This window comes from Zingiber officinale, chromosome 1A (assembly GCF_018446385.1).
Source record: "Zingiber officinale cultivar Zhangliang chromosome 1A, Zo_v1.1, whole genome shotgun sequence".
In the NCBI taxonomy this organism is placed as follows: Eukaryota; Viridiplantae; Streptophyta; class Magnoliopsida; order Zingiberales; family Zingiberaceae; genus Zingiber; species Zingiber officinale.
The window spans coordinates 192,038,174-192,059,517 of NC_055987.1; the positions used below are offsets into that span (position 1 = coordinate 192,038,174).

Sequence of the window (21,344 nt, forward strand, 5' to 3'; positions counted from 1 at the left end):
TAATAATTGCTTCCTTTATTTTGTAATTTTTATTGCCTGTTTCTTGATTTTGCTTATCATTATTGTTTGATTTATTTTTATTTAATTGGATGGAAGTATCTTTTTGGAAAAATTTTTATGCAATTTGCATTAACAGTCTAACTCAAGTTTTGATGAATGAAAAGCGAGTTAAGTTAGGTGTTTTCATGATCTAATGCATTAACCGAGCATGCAGAAATTGACGAATCTAGGGAACCAGATACTAGGATGAAACCCAACTAGGTCTGAGGACCTGATAGTTTGTGCGAAGCCTAGATAGGTCAAAGGGTCAACCTGATATCTGGCGGGAAGTCCGGCTAGGTTTGTAGGGCATGATAGCTGGCAGAAGTCCAGTTAGGTCTATAGACCTAACAACTAACGAGAAGATCTGGTGGATCGAGAGACTAGTCGATAGACTACAAGTTGGTAAGTGAAGGTAAGTCATTGGGAAAAGTGACTCGGTGAGGATATGTCCCGGTTGAGGGGACAGTAGGTGTTGATCCAATTTAGGTCCATTTTGGATCTCTAAACTGAGACATTAACTAGTTCCTGTCCTTGAAGGACATGAACTAATTATTACTGCTTATTATTATTTGTCCTAACTTTGTTTTATATGTTAAATGTTTTAGTATTGAATTGACACATTTTGCAGGGCAAATGAAGCATAACGTGCCTTGGGTGAATAGTACCCAAGGCGCCTTCAAGAGCTTTGAAGGCACTTGAGCATTATTCATGGAAGGTGCCTTCAAAGGCTTGGAAGGCGTCTTCCATTGGATACAATCAGACTTCATCAATGATAAGGAGCGAGCTATACTGGATCAGATTTTGCACATTGGATGCGCCTTTAATGTTATGGAAGGCACCTTCCATGATCAATAAAAGAGCATCTTGACCAAGGCTTAACACACATCACTTTTACTATCTACTGTGCATCCATTTGAAGTTTTGATTGCTCCGACTTACTGCTGCTACTTCTAAGAAGTCGGTCTACCACCAAGCTACTTTTTTGAGTCATCTGATCATCTCCGGTAGACCAACAGCAACACACCAAGCACTCTAACTTATTGGAAACATTTTATTAGTGTTGCATTCTTTATACTACTGCTTTAAAAGGTAAGTGTAGGCTGTTACACTATTCCTATCTTTTGTATTCGATTACCTATTTCAACGGTTTCGGAAGAGGCATTTAGTGGACTACCCATCAATAGGTTCGCGGGACTTTAGTCTTTGAGTAGGAGTCACCGAAGGCTCTGAACTAAGTAAAACCGACTAAGTTTTTCTTGTGTGTTCTTTTAAGTTTAATATTTCCACTATAATTTTATTTTAAGTTTTTAAAATTACTCTGGTTTCAAAGAACACGTGAGTCACCCCTCTCACGTGCTCACGATCCAACATAATGTACCTAAGTTGTAAAAGATGGCTAAAAGAATCCTTTCTTTAACAACAAGTTCTTTTATTTGTGAAAGAAATTGAAGTACTTTTGAGGAGGTAAGTACTTAATTACTTATTATGTATAATGTACTACTAATTATTAAATGTCTAAATATGTATTCATATTAATATTTTGTTTAAATGTAAATCCATATAAAGAAAAGAAATAGACTAGATACTGAAAGGTTGAATAATTTAGTCTATATTCAATTTAATGCTAAGATCATAAATAAAAAAAAAACAAAAAAAAAGAGTTGATGTGCTATTTGTTAGTGAAGCAACTATAACATAAGGATGGATTGTTGATGGTAGAGATGAGGATGATACAACAAATATTGAAGATGTAAGAAAACTTATGAAGAGGATTTTGTATTGGATAAAGAAGAGGAAGATGCTATGGATTTTGAGTTTCAATCTGATACAAAGGAAGTGTTAGTGAAATATAGAGATAGAGGAAGAATTAGGGAGATAGGATTATACGAGTTATTTTGTATATTTTTATTATTTTCATTGTATGTTGATTAAATTATTAATTTTAGATATTATAAAATATTTTAGATATTTTTATAATTATTTAAAATTAAAAAAAATGCCTGGACAATTGGCGATGGATGACCGTCTGCCTAGCACTTTTTAGAACATTGATATTTCTCATAAAATTTTAGTAGTTATTGTATCAATTCAAAGGACCAACCGATGCAAAGTTAACCAAAGAGTTTAAGTGTTTTTCGAATGATTCCAACAATCACTTCTTCTATATATAGAGTTATCAAGAAAATGAGAAACAAAAATCACTATGAGAGATTATGGAAAAAAGTAAAAAACAATTAATATAAAAGAACACCTTAATGTGTAGAATTCTACCTGTATCTTCTTAGTGTAGTCCAATCTCGAACTTCTTATAGTATTTAGATTCTAAATTCACGAGAAAAAAATATGAATGTGATGCTTCTTATAGTATATTTATGAACTGGCCTTCGAATGACTTTTGATAAAAAGACACAGACAAAGATAAAACAAGTGAATTTAAGCAATAACGGCGTGAGAATCGAACGCATCAAATTAGAGCGTGCAATAACGGCAAAAAATCATCAGGTCAATCTATAATCGTGAATTCTGTTCTTAGTTGCAGATTCCATTCTTCGACTTTAAAATCCGTAGAAATTGAATCCAAATGGAGATGAAGTGGTCGGGCATCCGGCTCACTTTGAGGAACTACAACGCGCTCATCGGTGGATTTTTGCGGAAATGTCAGCTGTTGATGGCCAATCGCATGCTTGTTGAGATGAGCAAGGAGGGTGTGGAGTGGAATCGACAGACAGAACTGCTTCATATATCCTCTTGGATTCCTATGTCAGTCAATTCTCGCTCTCTGGAGGACACCTGGTGGATGGGTTCTCGGAGTGATGAAGGCAAAACGAATTCGATTGGATTCCTCTGCGTATATCGAAATCATTAAGCTTAATTTATATGGACAATGACATACGGAAGAAGGCAATGAATCTGGTAATGAAGATGCGTGAGCTTGGCATTGTGCCCGTGAGAATGTACAATGATATATATGATCAATACCTTACCTTCTGAGAGTATGATCAATTGGATGAAACAGTCCAGGTATTTGACAAAAGGTACAGTAGGGACTGAAGCTAGACATCACAACTTGGAACATGTTGATTAGGTTGCATTGCAAGGCTGGAGACTTGAAACACGCACTTGGATTCTTTACTGAAATGCAAAAGCAAGGGTTATACCTGATCCTAAGATCTTTCTCACTATCATTAGTTGTTTAGGAGAGCAGGAAAGAAGATGGGATGACATAAAAAACTTGTTTAAGGGTATGAAATAATATAGAGAAATGGCAGAGAGTGACATAATATATTCAGTTTTTGGTATGGTATGTTTCAAAATGCTGAGTAGTGTGTTGGAGCACTTAAAGCTGAAGGCATACAAATTGTCTAGCATTTTTTGGAGCACTTAATAATCTCATGCTTTCTATTAGTCAAATTGTCTGAAATTTTGATGCTTTCTGCAATTTGTATTGCTTTTGAAATTCCATGTCATTTTCGACTTTTGGATCTCTCAGATAGTTATCATTTTCTCTATAGCTTTCTTGCCTGATTGTTTCCATCTAGCATCCTCCAAATACTTGAACCTTGTACAAAATTTAGCACCATTTGTGGATTTTACATTTATGGATGGTTGAATTTGATATTATGTAGGTTCAGAATTGTAATTATTAGGGAACTTCCTCCTTTGCATTACTTGAAATCATTGTCTATAATGTCACCCTCTTGCAGGTGAAAACTAAGCTCAGGGGCCATCAGAACAAGATAACCAGTCTTTCATTTTCTGCTTCATTAAATGTTCTCGAGTCCGCTGGAGCTGATGCTCAGGTGTGCAGATAAAATGTCATGTTCACTTGTCGGTTCAAAGTTCTATTTTAAAGTTGTATCTTCTAACATCTTCACTTCTAGTGTATCTTCTAACACCTTCAGTTGTTGGTCATATTCAGCATTGTGTTTGGAGTATAGATGCCCGGGAGATGAAAAAGGCGTGCTTTATCCACAAGGGCACGGAACTAGGATATTGGTTCAGTCTTAGCAAATTGTGGGTATCATCGACAGACATGTTGCGGATAGCGCCTCCCTCAATTTAGTTCCGAGGACAGGCCTGAGGCCGAAGCTCTTCGATTCGCAAGCCATGACATTGTTGCATGGCAGGACAGCGGTCAACTCCAACTCACAAATCACAACGAAGTCATAAGCCAAACATACATTGAGCCATTGGAGTCCAAATATTGGTATACTATCAGTCCAAATATTTGGACCCCAATGGCTCAATGTATGTTTGGTTTATGACTTCGTTGTGATTTGTGAGTTGGAGTTGGCCGCTGTCCTGCCATGCAACAATGCCATGGCTTGCGAATCGAAGAGCTTCGGCCTCAAGCCTGTCCTCGGAACTAAACTGAGGGAGGCGCTATCCGCAACGTGTCTGTCGATGATACCCACAATTTGCTAAGACTGAACCAATATCCTAGTTTCGTGCCCTTGTGGATAAAGCACGCCTTTTTCATCTCCCGGGCATCTATACTCCAAACACAATGCTGAATATGACCAACAACTGAAGGTGTTAGAAGATACACTAGAAGTGAAGATGTTAGAAGATACAACTTTAAAATAGGACTTTGAACCGACAAGTGGAATATGGACAGTTTTATCTGCACACCTGAGCATCGGCTGGCCCCGAGCTTAGTTTTCACCGCAAGAGGGTGACATTATAGACAATGATTTCAAGTAATGCAAAGGAGGAAGTTCCCTAATAATTACAATTCTGAACCTACATAATATCAAATTCAACCATCCATAAATGTAAAATCCACAAATGGTGCTAAATTTTGTACAAGGTTCAAGTATTTGGAGGATGCTAGAGGGAAACAATCAGGCAAGAAAGCTATAGAGAAAATGATAACTATATGAGAGATCCAAAAGTCGAAAATGATATGAAATTTCAAAAACAATACAAACTGCAGAAAGCATCAAAATCCAGATAATTTGACTAATAGAAAGCATGAGATTATTAACCTGCTCAATCTGAACATTATAGATCAAAAACTACAATCTTCCATTCCAACAGCAATGATGTCATTATCTCCAGGATTAAATACTAAAGACGTGGCTGCCGGTGGGGGTTGGCATAAAGTGGTCATAACCTGCAAGATATGTTTCCATTTAGTTTCTCCAAGAAATAAAAAGATGTTACCACTCCTTTCATTGGTCATAAAAATACCATTTGATGGCTGCCAAAGCTGAGGAGAAACAGATGCAATTGACTGAACAAGCAAAACAAACAATCATCACTAGGCTTATAGCAAATAGATAATTTCTTACAACTGTTTCTTTCTGACCTCACCCGGTGGATTTGGTTCATCGCGTGGCCACTTCCAGAACTTATGCACAGCATTGGAACCAAGTGCTAACAAAGTATGCCCAGAATTGGTGTTTATCAATCTCACAACCTGGAAGAGAACACAACTGAATAAGTTGCCCGGCACCTAATTGGAATATGAAAGATAAGTAGAAAAATAATGATAACCATTGTAATACTGGACAGCATTAAAGAGAACACATTATCAAGACTAGAGAAGATGGATAAGTAGAAGAATAACAACAAGATGATGAACAAACTAGCATATAAGGCAGCAAAATGAGGAATTTTCAAATAAATTTCATGCGACATAAAAACATACTTTGCTCACTGCTGATGTTGAATTGGGCAACCGGAAAGCTTTAAGATGCCAAATATCCACAAGCCGAGCTAGCTTCCAGTTTCTGTGTTTTTTGGCTTTTTTAGATAACCTTGGCTCGACATCAGCAGCACTAGTACTATCCATAACAGTCTGCAGATTTTGCTCATGCCATATAAAATTTTATAGACCATGGAAGTGTGGTTTGTCAAAAAATTTCCATTCTAGCAGCCTACCACTGAAATTTGAAACACAATATTCACTTTGAGCAGTTGCTGAATATTACCTTCACGTTGGAATCAGATTGTTCATCAGCACTACGTGAAAACTCAAACTTCTTTAAAACCTGTTGTCTGACAGCATTTGCCAGGATTTTGATCCCATTATCACTAGTTGTAACAGCAAGTAATGAACCATCTTTCTGGGATCTCGGTCGAGGAAATGCCTGCCATGGAGAAAGAGTAGCGTACAAACTAAAAGTTTGAATTGCAAGAAACATACAAGAAAAGCTAATGTAGATTAAGCTACTAACAGGAAGTCCGCCATCTGCATCAGTAGTAGTCAGTATATTAGTGTTATCCATATCCCAAAGGGTCATAGACTCATAGTGCCATCTTTTGATTTTACCATCAATTGAAGTTGAGAAGATAAACTTCACAGAGAGAAATAATGAAACAATATAAGCAGATGGATTTGGATAAATAAACTATAATTAAAAATTTTGCATCGCAAAAATCACAAAAAGAAACAGTATATAACAGAGCAAATACATACATGGATGGCGTCCTTGAAGTGAGGACAAACAGAATAGACAGGGGCTTCATGACCTTCAAATGTATACAGTTTCTGTCCAGTTGAAGCATCCCACGCCTATTCATCATGCCACAGAAGCTATTAAGAACATACAATTCTTTGATCAACAACATGGTTTAACTCACTTTAATTGCCTTGCATCACCACAAGTAATGATCGAGGGAGTGTTCTTGTGATAGGAAAAGGCAATGCCATTAACACCACCTACATGAGCATCAATCTGCAGAACACGATGCTATCAGCATCATCATATGGTCGCCAAACACCATAACTATTAACTGACCTCCAATTGTTGTTGTAGTACTCCATCTAGATCACAAGCAAATGTCTGAACTAGATGCTTTGAAAATGCAACACCCATAAGTATCACAGAAGAATAACAAGAATTTTAGATTAATGTTGTGACAATATATCCACCCAACCAATGGCCCTATTTGAACTTGATCAAAATAATCCAACTATTTTTTTTTTGCTTCGGCATACCGAGAATGAAACCTTCAGGATTCCACAAGCATCGGTTGATAGATACGGTAGCATCTTGTATGAGTGTTGCCTGCAAGTAGGAAAAAAAAAGTGACGACAAGTATGAAAAACACTATGAGATTTAAGAAAAATGGCATGTTCATGTTCTTAGTCAGATCAAAAAGCGTTCAGGGCTGGGTTTTCAGCTTGATGAATACCAGCAAAGGCAAAGAACAAGTTCTAATATCCCATACTTTGAATTTCCTTTGTGCTAACCTTATTTCACATTCAACGTCCCAAACCCCAATGTCACCAACATTTGTTCCAACTGAAAGAATATTGAAAGGATATATATATAAAAAAGATGAGCATCAAATGAGAAGCTCAAAGTTAAAGGAACGGAAGATGAAGCTACCTAGAAGAATTGCATCGTGGATAGGGTGAAAATCCAAGCTCGTCACCTTTGAACCTTGATTAAAAGTTCGTACCACTGTCCTGGGAATGTCATCTTGAGAATAGATATTGTGTTGATGAGTTACACCAGAGAATGACACCTAAATGATAAAACTATATATTAAATTCCTAGAAAAAAAAAGCATTCAACTTTACAGATAAAGGATCCCAGCCCTAACAACTGTAAGAATTATATCTTTTGTACCTCATCTACTTGGCTTGTTTCAATTTCTTTCATTGGACATTTAGAATCTGCAATGTGATAATCAATTCCAAGAGCACCTGTGGGAAGACACGGGTGGTTCACAAATGCAGCTGCAATATCACATGCATGGTTTGATTTCAGCACCAGTCACTACACTTTTTGATCGCATGAGGCATGAGCATCAAACAACCTATACCTGCATTCAGAGGCTGCACCAAACCTGAGGGGCCAGGGATTACCACAGGCTGTGGCAATGAAGGGTTAGCATTGGTCATCCACCCAGCAATGGAACTTGCAGGGGCCAGGGGGAGAAACAACTGATTGAAAGGGATAAACAATGGAAAGAACCATAATGATCAGCAATCATATTAGAAAGGAAAATACTATACACAAGCGGATGAACATAATCCACTTACACTATGAACATCCATTGGAGGAAACGCCCCGGTCTTGGTAACTTACCCAACAAGTTGAGCGTTGGTAGGAGGAGGTGGCCGTGGTTCATTTGTAAGGGCAGCACATGAATGATCAGTAAACAGTGTTTTAATTTCAGGGTTGGGATGTGGATTATTGCAAAGCTTGTGCTGCCAATTGAGACTAAATGACGGGCATAAGTCAATAAATAATACACTATTACAATGCATTTCACAGAATATGAAACTTAAAATGGGAAAATAAATAAGATGCAGCAGTTCCCATAACCAATATATTGGATAGCACCAGAATAGTATATACATTTTAAGCACCCATCAACTTGTGACAATTTAAGGAGGGAAAGAAAAATGATGGGTCCTATTAACAAGTTCAATGCATGAAGAATAGCAAAGATGTCAAACATCAAATAAGAAAATGCTTTCATTGGTAGAGTCCAATTCTATTGAAAAATCCATGGAAACCAAACAAACAATACATACACATAAGAAATATTGAGTGGATCATATACATTAGCAATCTTTGGATATATCAGCTAATCAAAGTAATCGTGCAATAAGGATAAAGTAACTTTACACCTTTGGATGATTAATAATCTCAAGCGAGAAGTTATAAAAATTAGAAATGTTAACTTATCATGAATCAAAAGATTAGCTTTGATAAGTTCCTTAACTTCCATAAGCATCGTAGTTCTCGCTGACTTTATATCGTCATACTTAGAAAACTACTCATTCTGCCTCTATTGATTTTTAAAATGGAAAACAACATGAATGACAAATTAAGTTTTAAATAAAATCATATAAGCTATCCATCTCTATAATATGTTACCTGTCCAAAGACAACAACATGGTGATTTGTTTGTCGAAAGATTCAAAATCTTTCAAATTCTTAACAAAAATATTAACGACTTTTACCCTGTCATGACTGAAGACGAAATTTAAAAATGCTCTAAAAAGTTCCAGCTAAATCCGGACATCATGACCAAAAATGAAACAATGAAACTTTCGACAAGCAAATCACCATCTACATATTATTTAAACTAGGGGTGATTCATTGTTTCATTTTTGGCCATGATGTCTGGATTTAGCTAGAACTTTTTAGAGCATTTTTGTATTTCATCTTCAGCCATGACAGGCTAAAAATCGCTGATATTCTTGTTAAGGATTTGAAAGATTTTGAATCTTTCGACAAGCAAATCATAATGCTGCTTTCTCTGGATAAGTAACATATTCTAGAGATGGATAGCTTATGTAATTTTACTTAAAACTTGATTTATCATTCATGTCGTTTTCCATTTTAAAAATCAATACAGGCAGAATGAGCAGTTTTTGAAGTGTGACGATACAAAATTAGCGAGAACTACGATACTTATAGAAGTTAAGGAACTCATCAAAGCTAATCCTTTGATTCACGACAAGTTAACATTTCCAACTTTTACAACTTCTCTCTTGTGATCATTAATCATCCAAAGGTGCAAAGTTATTTTCTTCTTATTGCACGGTTACTTTGATTAGCTGATATATCCAAAGATTGGTAAACTATCGTGAAACCACTTAGATATTTTTCAACTTCATCCCATTCCCCTCCTTGAACAAGATCCTCGAAGTGCTTCATGTTGAACTAGAAGCCGGAATCCTGCCCCAGCCTACAAGATAACCAGACATTTAATTAAAAGACCAAAAGAAATTAAGAACTCCAGGTGATGTGCGCGAACATACCTGTGAAGAGTTTTCTTGAATTCCGCATCATCAAGAAATTGAAGTATAGGAAAACAAGCTCCCTCCTTAGAGAAGAAGACATTTCGGCGTCCATATAGACGAAGGACGCAGCTCTCCTCCGAACACAAAGCGCCGCAGATATCCAATCGCTGGAGAAAAACCCTAGATGCTCGTGCTTCGGGAACACAGCGAAGCGCCAGAGAGAGAAAGAAATTAGAAATAATCTAATTTTAATCCCGCCACGTTTTATAATTATTATGGTTAACGGATCTTTAAAATAAAATCCGTTAAATTTTATATTATTTTTAAAATATTTTAATAAATTAATAATTTAAATAAGGCCCACTTCAGAGCTTGTGTTAGTTTGTTCAACATCTCCACTCCATCAGTCTTTGCTGCGGTTGCTGTTGGACGTTATACTTGGCAGACGAAAGGGTTCGTCCCTTTCGCCGCCGCAAATGGCAGTTTGCTGGAAACGCCAAGGAGACGAAGGGGCGTCCTTTCCCCTTCGTCTTCCTCAGCCTTCTTATAAAAGGCGTCCAAGGCAATAAGATTGGAGAAAGGTTGATGCGAAGGTGTTCAGAGAAGAGAGAGCTGTGAGGTGACTTGGTCGAGCAAAGGAAGAACATCCAGAGCGGGATTTGGTTTGTGGAAGAGTCCGAGAAGGTTCCGTGTGGTGATCTTCTCGGCGACAGCAGCAGCGACGTCTCCGGCGGTTCATCGGCGACTTCATCAACCGGCGTTTTTATTGCGGTTCTTCGGGAGATCAATGTGAGTGTTTATGGTTTCGCATCGTTTTATTTTATCTTTGTATTGTTTTAGTTTTCATGCTCTCAAAACTACCAACAATGGTATCAGAGCATGCATAGTTTTGAAAGCATGGAAATCGACGCGAAAAAGCTCGCGTTTTTCTTCTTCTGTCGCGAAGAAGACGATATTGTTCATCAATTGAATCGATTGATCAATCGATTCAATTGGGATGAATCGATTGAAATTGTATTCCAATCGATTCAAAATCGTAACAGAGAAAAAAAAATTCACAGAATCAATTCAACACTATGGATGAATCGATTAAAAGATACTGTGCATGTGCTGAATCGATTCATTAATCGATTGAAAATTTCAATCGATTGAAGAGAAATTAAAATCACGTACAGTGCTGTTTGACGAAGAAAAAAAATGAACTCAATCGATTCATGAATCGATTAAATGCATGAATAGTTTTTTTTTTTTTCTCGAAGCACAGTATATCATGCACATGAATCGATTCAAGAGAAGGTATAAATCGATTCCAGAGTGAAAATAAAAAAAAAAAAAAGGCATGAACAGTATGTTTAATGAAGCACTGTGAAAAAAAAACAAAATCGTGTAAGAAAGAAAAAAAATGTATGCATGTTGATTTTAATTTTCCTTCTTCACGATATGAACAATTAAATATTTTTATTAATTAAATACATATAGATATGTATTATTAATTAATAAATATATTTAATTAATTTATGGTTCAATTTATCGAAAATAGAACCCTACCAACTTGATCGATCAAACCCCGGTCTGGTTTAAATTATTAGTTAATTTAAGTAGACCAATTTGATTCAATAATATCTAAAGCTAGTTCAAATTATTTGTTGGTTTAACCAGCTTAGTTTATTATTGAATTAATTAGGGTGATATTGATTATTGAAGTTGAGCTGATCAAATATGACCGGATTAGTTCCGTTGTGTCAAAATTTGATCAGAAACATTGGATTTGTTCTAATGAGTCAGACTTAATCCAATGGGCAATTGGACGAGTCAAACGAACCTGAGTTTGATTAATAAGTCTGTGATTGACTCAAATGGGCTTAAACGAGAACAGAACATAGGTCCAATTAGATTAGTTCTAATAAGGACAATAGACTAGGTTTAACATCCAGACTCCTGATTGACCGGTCTAATGGGTCAGTCCACTTAAACTCCTAAAAATCGAGAAGATTTGTTTTTCTTGATTTATAATGATGGTATGCCTGTATAAATTGAATTAAACTGGTTTTGTACTGGTTAGTCGGTTTTGTACTGACTTATTTAAATTCAATTTTTCAGATGGCACGGACGATTACCACATTGACTCGTCGCGAAGTGCGGCGAAACCAGCTCCGAGAGGAGATTCAGGAGATAGAGTATAAGTCTGCTTATGGAGTTGACGGACATGTTAGACGGCTAGATAGATTATTTTGGAAACTTGAACAAGAAGAGTTTCCAGTCCTGGACAGTTATAGGATCTGGGCATTGATGCATTCATTGCCAGAGTATCCCAAGATAATAGCAGACTATGTATGGGGGCGTCATCAAGGGCGTGTCACATATTCAGTACTGTGTGAGGAACTACTTCACCATATGGGTGAAGAAGAGCCTGAAGAGTCTGAAGAGAACCAGGAGATGCTCAAGGAAGATCCAGAAATGGATCTAATGGAGAATCCTGAAGCTACCCCATCTGAGATTATCCCAAATGAGTCCAGGTTAAAAGGGATAGTGTTGGCTGCTATACTAGTGTTTGTCCTAGTGGGAGCAGTGCTGGCCTATCTAGTTTATTAGTGTTCTGTTACTGTCGTTATGTACGAACAGTGTTAGCTCATCTAGTTTTTGAGTCATGTAATAATTTCTGTTGTTTTGTACGAACAGAATTATGTAATAAAAGTTATGTTATATGTTAACTAACTTGGAAATGATTAGTTCATTTCATGATATGATTAGTTCATATAAATATGATTAGTTCATATAAATATGATTTGTTCATATAAATATGATTTGTTCATATAAAATGATTTGTTCATTAGTTGGGATATGTGTAATATAATTGATTAGTGTTGATTAGATTAGAACATACAAATGATGAGTGGAAACAATGTTATCACTTGATTTTGTAAACTAACTCTAATTTACACTGAGTCAATAAATAGTTGCACATATATGAATTACACTGAAATAATAAATAATTTGTTTATTTATGTAGATCATGGCAACTAAAAACATCATAGCTGAACTCAATAAGGGTGAGAAATTATATGGGGATAACTACAAAATCTGGCACCTCAAGATACAATATGTTCTTGAGGAACAAGAAGTTCTGGAGGCTATAAACCAAATTATGGAGGAACCGGTTGATGGTTCTTCAGATCAGCACAGACGTGACCTTGATGCCTATAAAGCATGGAAAAGGAAGGACTCCATTGCTAAGGGCATATTGATTAGTTCAATGATAGATGACCTAGTATTTGAGTATGAGCCATTACCATCGGCTCATGCCGTCTGGGTAGCCCTTAGAGAGAAGTACAGTGGAATCAGTCTGAGTAAGCTCCGTCAGCTAACTATCAAGTTTGATAGTTGTAAGAAGCGCTCGAATGTTACCATGGCCCAACATCTCAGGGAGATGGGTAACACTGATTCGAGAGTCAAGACCGCAGTTATACGTTGTCGATGAACAACGAGTTCAGTAGCTATCCGTTCCCTTCCGATTCTTGGGAACGATGAAATAGAACCCGACCCATAGTGAGAGTATTAAGACTTTCACGATGTCTCACGCCGTGGAACTTGAGGCGAGAGGATTGAATCATGATTTCGGTCAAGCTTTGTGGTCAAGGTTCTGGTTAAGAATAAGAACAAGTGGTTCAAGAAAGGAAAGGGAAAAGGAAAGGAGGTTAATGTTGTTGCTGCGAAAAACCAAATCAAGAAGAAAGGAAAGAAAAATGGACAAAACCTAGGAGCAAGTTGACCGCTTAACCGTGGCAAGAAGGGTCATTTTGCTCGGATTATATCGAGCCTAAAAAGGTAAAAACAATTTTGTCTTCTTTCCACGAGCAATATAGTGTTGTTAGCTGATTCGTATCCTTTGTGGATTGTAGATTCAGGAGCAACGAATCACGTAGCTCGTGATCGAGCTACATATGTGGAGTACCGTCGGGTACCAGCTGGCAACCAATGGATATATGTAGGAAACAATGCAAGAATAGAAGTCAAAGGAATTGGCACTTGCAAGCTCAACCTACGTGGTGGAGGCACCTTGTTTTTACATGATGTCTTGTACGCTCCTGAGATTCGACGGAATCTGGTTTCCGTTATTTGTCTTCTTGATTTAGGTTACAATGTAAATTTTTATAGCCGTTGTGTGGAACTTCGAATTAACTCTGTGTTAATTGGATATGGTTATGTAACAAATGATTTTATGGTTCTTGATGTAGAACCAAATAATAATAGTTGTTTTTCAAACATTGCTCTTACTAGTAATGCTGATGTTAATGATGAAATTTGGCATGCTAGATTGGGACATATAGGACAAGAACGAATGAATAGATTAGCTAAGGAGGGCCTATTAGGCACTCATGCTAAGATTAACTTGTCTGTATGTGAGCATTGTCTTGCTGGAAAGACGACTAGGAAACCGTTTGGTAAGGCTATTAGGGCTGAATCACCATTGCAATTAATTCATTCGGATATTTGTGGTCCAATGAATGTGAAGGCTAGAAATGGGAGTTCTTATTTCATTACATTTATCGATGACTTCACACGTTTTGGTCATGTGTATTTGATTTCTCACAAATCTGAAGCATTAGATTGCTTTATTCATTACTCGAATGAAGTTGAGAATCAATTGGAACGTAAGGTTAAGACTTTGCGCATTGATCGTGGAGGTGAATATTTGTCTGATCAGTTCAAGACAATGTGTATTGAGAAAGGGATTATTAGACAACTGACTATCCCTGAAACTCCACAGCAAAATGGGGTTGCTGAAAGAAGAAATAGGACTTTTCTTGAAATGGTTAGGTCTATGATAGCGCAGACTAATTTGCCAATCTCTTATTGGGGAGATGCATTATTAGTTGCGACCTATATACTTAACAAAGTGCCTTCAAAGTCAGTTCCATCTACTCCATATGAACGTTGGACAGGCAGAAAGCCAGATTTGAGTAATCTGAGACCTTGGGGGTCAGCTGCCTACGTTCATGATAAGACTCACGAATATGGAAAATTAGGACCTAGAGGTAAGAAGTGTATCTTTATAAGGTACTCTGAAACTTTTAAGGGTTATGTTTTTATTGGTGAGCGACAAGATGGAACCATCTCTGAAATAGAATCAAGAGATGCTACTTTTCTAGAAACTGAGTTTCCAACACAAGGTGAAGTTGATAAGACAATTCCTCTATATGAGATAGAGGAGGAGGATAATGTTCCTTTATCAACAGATCAAGAAATGCCTGAATCTAGTCAACTGAGTGGGAGTAATTTCCCACTGAATGAGTCAGTTTCTCAACAAGTAATCGTCAGATTATTCCTCGGAGAAGGTTTGATATTGAGAACGAGGTATTAATGGTTCTCCCAGTTGACGATGAGGAACCTCGAACAGTTGAGGAAGCTATGAGCAGCTCAGTTAGAAAAGAATGGAAAGTTGCAATGGATGAAGAAATGGAGTCAATGAGAAAGAATCAAGTTTGGGATTTAGTCGATCTTCCTCCGCCAAGGGCTATTGGGAATAAGTGGATTCTCAAAGTAAAGAGGAAAGCAGATGGATCGATTAATCGATACAAAGCTCGATTGGTTGCAAAAGGATATACCCAAATGGAGGGTATTGACTTTGAAGAGACATTCTCCCCAGTTGTGAAGTTTGTGTCAATACGTGTCATCCTAGCTATAGTAGCACACTATGACATGGAATTACATCAGATGGATGTAAAAACGGCTTTCCTTAATGGTAATCTTGACGAAGAAATCTATATGGTACAACCAGAAGGTTATATTGCTGAAGGCCAAGAGAAAAGAGTATGTAGACTTCGAAAGTCTATATATGGGCTAAAGCAAGCGTCAAGACAATGGAACATAAGATTTAATGAAGTAATATTATCTTATGGTTTCGAAATGATCAATGAAGATCATTGTGTTTACCTAAGAAAGGAAAAAGGAAAGCTTGTCATTTTATCATTATATGTTGATGATATGCTAATAGCTGGAAGTGACATAAAGAGTGTGATAGAAGTTAAAAGTTGGCTTTCATCACAATTTGACATAATAGATATGGGAGAAGCAGAGTACATCTTAGGAGTGAAGATCGTTAGAGACCGATCAAAGAAGCTTTTGGGTTTGTCTCAAGAAGCTTATATCACTAAGATGCTGCAACACTTCAATATGTCATATTGTAATATTGAACAGACGCCTATTGCAAAAGGTACTGTCTTAAGCAAAAGTATGTATCCCAAGACTCCTGAGGAAATAGCCGAAATGAAGAAGAAACCATATGCCAGTGCTATTGGTAGTTTGATGTACACTATGTTGTGTACTCGTCCCGATATAAGTTATGCTGTTGACTTAGTTAGTCGTTTCCAGTCAAACCCGGGATCGAGACACTGGAAAGCGGTGAAGAGGATATTCAGATATCTTAAAGGAACAGCTGATTATTGCCTCTGTTTCCAAGGATCATATATGAGCCTAAGTGGCTACTCAGATGCAGATTGGGCAGGGGACCTTGATGACAGAAAATCCACATCTGGCTATGTCTTCTTGCTGAATGATGGCGCCATCTCATGGAACAGCAAGAAGCAGGCTTGTGTAGCCTTGTGCAGTAGCTGTGCAAGAGGCTGTCTGGATAAGAAGGTTCCTGAAATATCTGAAGATTGCTGAGGACAGTGGGAGCCCTGTTACAGTGTACTGTGACAGTCAAGCTGCGATAGCTTTTTCCAAGGATCCCAAATATCACAACAAAGGCAAGCATATAGAAATTTAGTATAATTTTGTAATTGATATTGCTGACAAGAAAAAGATTATTCTTGAGTACATCCCTACACGGAATATGCTTGTTGATCCTTTTACTAAGTCATTGACTAAAGAGTCATTTCATGGACATGTGAAGTCTTTGGGACTTCGGAGAATGTAACAATTGTAAAGACATTTTGATAAATGAAAAATTTCATGATCTATTCAGTGTATATGTCTTGGTTACATTCGAATAAAAGTCTCGATAAGCATGTTGGCAGATTGGGATTGGTCCACTCACATGGACAATCATCTCTATTTGTTGAGTATGAATAGAGGTAAGACCGTTGCTTATGGGACAGCTTATGTAGCTGTGAATAGAGACATACTCATAAGTTAAGGTCGTCTTGATATTTGTGTCAAGATGAGATCATTTGTGTAATGATTGGAGTAAATGCACCCACCATTTACTGAATCTGCTTGAGGACAGATTAGAATTCATATGTTGAATTCAAGATTAGACATTGGGAATGTCTAAATCGAAATCTGTACGATGTTAAATTTGGGAAAAACATGTGCTCTTTTTTAGTAAAGAGAATAACATCGTAGTATGTGATTCATACCACATGTGCTATGGCGACAAGAAGGGTAGTAGAAGAATGGATCTCTGCTTCTCTACTATGTGAGACCCTTGAGATTATAAGTTAATCTCGATTTTACCTTAAGTGACTATTTAGCTGTCTACTTGAAGTTCTGATCAGTGTCTGCTACTTTAGCATGTTTCCTATTGGCTATGGATGATTCGGTGTATGGAGCATAACTAGGAAAGCGACTAATTAGAATGAATGGATTCTAGCTAAAAAGGAAGATTAAGATTGATTTACATCTGTGACATTTATTCACTGGTACCGATTACATTTTTAGTTCAGTACATAAAATGTAATTGTGAATAATTTGTTTGATTGGAGATGTTGAACATGCTCTTGACATATGGTCAATATGAGGGATTAGAGATGTTCATGATGATGTAAATAATTTAATCTGGGGTAAAGGCAAGTCATTTATGTCTATGATTTGTTCTATGGACATTTATGTCTCTGATTTATTCTATGGAGCAGCTAAGTAAGGTGTGACAATCTTCTTAGCAATTGAATGCTCACTGTGCTTGCTGTCGCACGAACCATTTTCCCTAATGTATGGAATGGATGTTCTAATCTGGTCTTCGTGACTTGATTCTCATAAAGTCTGTGTGACTTATTTGGTCTTTGTGACTAAATTTTGCTCTGGTCTTCGTGACTTGATCCTCATAAAGTCTTCGTGACTTATTTGGTCTTTGTGACTAATTTCGCTCCAGTCTTCGTAACTTGATCACCTTGTAGTCTATGTGACTGACATGGTCTATGTGACCATATGGATTGACTTGGACGAGTGGGAGATGTTGGACGTTATACTTGGCAGACGAAAGGGTTCGTCCCTTTCGCCGCCGCAAACGGCAGTTTGCTGGAAACGCCAAGGAGACGAAGGGGCGTCCTTTCCCCTTCGTCTTCCTCAGCCTTCTTATAAAAGGCGTCCAAGGCAATAAGATTGGAGAAAGGTTGATGCGAAGGTGTTCAGAGAAGAGAGAGCTGTGAGGTGACTTGGTCGAGCAAAGGAAGAACATCCAGAGCGGGATTTGGTTTGTGGAAGAGTCCGAGAAGGTTCCGTGTGGTGATCTTCTCGGCGACAGCAGCAGCGACGTCTCCGGCGGTTCATCGGCGACTTCATCAACCGGCGTTTTTGATTGCGGTTCTTCGGGAGATCAATGTGAGTATTTATGGTTTCGCATCGTTTTATTTTATCTTTGTATTGTTTTAGTTTTCATGCTCTCAAAACTACCAACAGTTGCCTCTTGCTCTGCTATCTTGAGTGAATCGACCACTTTTGCCATCTCAATCTTGAGGGAAGCAATTTCATCATCTGACTTCTTGATAGCATTGATGAAATTGAGCTCCTTTGCTTCCCACTCAGTGTTTGAATTGCTTTTTTCAGTTTCAAATCTTTCGACAGTTTTCTTGAGGCACACAATTTCATAATTTGCTTCATCGAGCATGGCTTCATACCTTTCTTCAGCATTCTTGATTTCTGAATTCAACTGCTCAATCTGAACCTTGAGCTCTTCAATTTCAGATTGCTCTGTCAAAAGCTTTTCTTGATTTTCTCTGGCTTCAGTAGACATTTCATGCAATGCTGCAGCTAAACCGTCCATTGCTTTTTTGACGTTCTCTCCATCTTTGCAGGCATTGAGCTCGGAAATCAGTTTAGTCTTCTCCATCAACAGAAAACAGACACTCTATTTCTGAAGCAGAAACATTGCATTTGTCCAGTGCTTGTGACCTCTCATTCTTCCAGCTTTGTAAGCTCAACTTTTAATAGGTAACTGTCTTCCCAAGTCTACTGTTTCTTGATGTGATCTGCCTCGTTGAGATTATTTTGGTAGCTAGACACCTCAATTTCCATTGATTCGATCTTCCCTTTAAGAAGCCAACTGCTCCCTTGCTTTCTTCAAGTCTTCCTCAACAACTACCAACTTCAACTGCAGCTCTGAGTCTTTCAATGTCCTCTTTTGTTTCTACAATCAAAATCTTAAAGTTTTAGCAGCCAATAAGAATCAGCAATCTAAAGAAGCCATAATTACTTACTTCAGGAGTTGTATTGTTCTTGATTGGTGTTGGTGGCATCGACTCTGCCGACTTTGGTGATCGCTCAACTGAAGAACGCAGCTTTGGCACCGGCGAGGATAGTTTCTGCACAGGGGGGGAGGATAGCTTTGCCACAGGAAATGATCCAGAGTCCAACTTGGAAAAACCATTTCTAGGTTTTTGTAACCTTGGGAGTTGTTGGCACTTGGCGGTATAGCTTTGCCATTTGAGGACTCAAGGAGCTGGATCTGCTTAAACCAGGATAACCTTAGCCTTTTAGCATCTAGATATCATAACAAACCTAATAAGTAAACAATGCAAGATGATCCAGCAAAAGAATCATTCTAAATCCTAGAAGAACATTTGTACGAATCAGCAAACAGCAATTATATTCTACCCTTCGAAACAGAATAGGGTCTCAAGAGAAAGAAAAGCACCAAGCCATGGATGATTAAAGCAAAAAGGGCAATGCCATGATAAACAACAAAACAACCATAAATTCCTCTAAACATTCAAAGTACTAAGCTTACCATTGACAGATCGAACACATTGAACCAAGAACAATCGTTACAAAAGCCATTGCCATAGATCTATCATCTACGCAAAATACACAAAATCAATTTCAGCAGGAAGGAGAAAAAAAAACTTATTTTTTAGGAGAACTGCGCCATCTTTAGATCAACACTGAAGCTAAATGTCAAGAAAACCCCGAAAAAAACAAAGAAAAGCAGCAGCTCCAAGGATAACAAGGGGATCATAACAAGTGTTCTTCCAGAGATGGTGGAAGGAGGGTGCTTACTTGGATTTCGAGGGCAACTTCGCATCCCGCGAAGATGGAGGCGAAGCTGGGAAGTGCCACCAAATGTAGTCACCTAGTAGCAAAGACAGGGTGGAGCAATGCCGGCAGCGGACCTGAGCACAGAGCACGAGCCAAAAGGCAAACGCAAAAAAGGCAAAAGCACACAGCCGCTAGCAGAACTGCGCAGGTTAGCAATTATACCGTTGTTTCAACCTCACACATCCAACATGTATAAATTCCCCTCTAAACTTTAATTTTTTAAAAAAAAAAAATACCCCTCTGTAGGTTCAAAATTATTAGTAATACAATTTTTATGGTTGCAGATCGATTTTTATAAATAGTCATGTCAGTGCCTTAGGTGACAGACCAAATCATATTTCGGACAGATCATCAGGAAAAATCTGAAAATGTGAATGGCGCATCACTCCTCGATCAGCTTCTAGGGTTGTCTTTTTCCGGAAAGAAATTAATACTTAGTACGCCACGGTTAAAAATTAATCCGTGGACATTTGATTAATTACGAAAGTACTTTGCCGTGCCATGCGGCCCGAGGGCATGAATGTTGAATTGCTGTGGTAAAAAATGAATATGTTCGTCTTAATATCTCTGTCAATTTGCAGGGTCAATCTTGGAGGAGGACAACATTGGGCAATAGCCCTGGGCTCAGAATTTGGAAGGACCCAAATTTTTTTTTAGTATTATATATTATAGGTATGTAGTTGGGGTCCTGTATAGTTAGGCCCAAATTCATATTTCAGAATTTTTTGATATTGTCTTTTCCTTTTATCCTTTTAGGTTGCAATTTGTAAAGTGGTAAAGGATTTGGGGCTGTCATGATACAATTGGAAGGTATAATCTTATTTTTTGAAAAGTATAGGAATGATGATTTTGTTGCAAGTTTGACTATTACTAAAAGTCTTACATCATATATGAACACAGAGCCAATATTTACAACAAAGCATTATATTTTTAGGAAAGAATAATTTAATGAAAGAGAGGACAATGAAGTTTCATTGTCAGAGTCCTTTAGAATTGATTATTTTGTTATTGTTATAGACATGATGATAGATTTGAACAAATGAAAACTTTTGAAAATATATTTAATTTTTTATTTAATTCAAAAATATTAAGAACTTTGGACAATGATGAATTACGAAAATGTTGTGTCAATATAAAATCTACTCTAACTCATAACAATTCATCAGATGTTAAGTTAGATGATTTATTTACTGAATTAAAAAATATTACAAATGACTTTATCAAATTTAGTAATGTCTACAATTAATATTCTTGAATTTGTTCAAAGTATAAATTGTTATTCAAATATTGTAATTATTTATAGAATCTAGTTGACTATGCCTGTCAAGGGTAG

General features: G+C 37.3%; 1 pseudogene; it reads right to left on the reverse strand.

The window, feature by feature from the left end:
- Window positions 1-4,719: 4,719 nt before the first annotated feature.
- On the reverse strand, window positions 4,720-20,176 carry LOC122038915 (annotated as a pseudogene).
- Window positions 20,177-21,344: the final 1,168 nt, after the last annotated feature.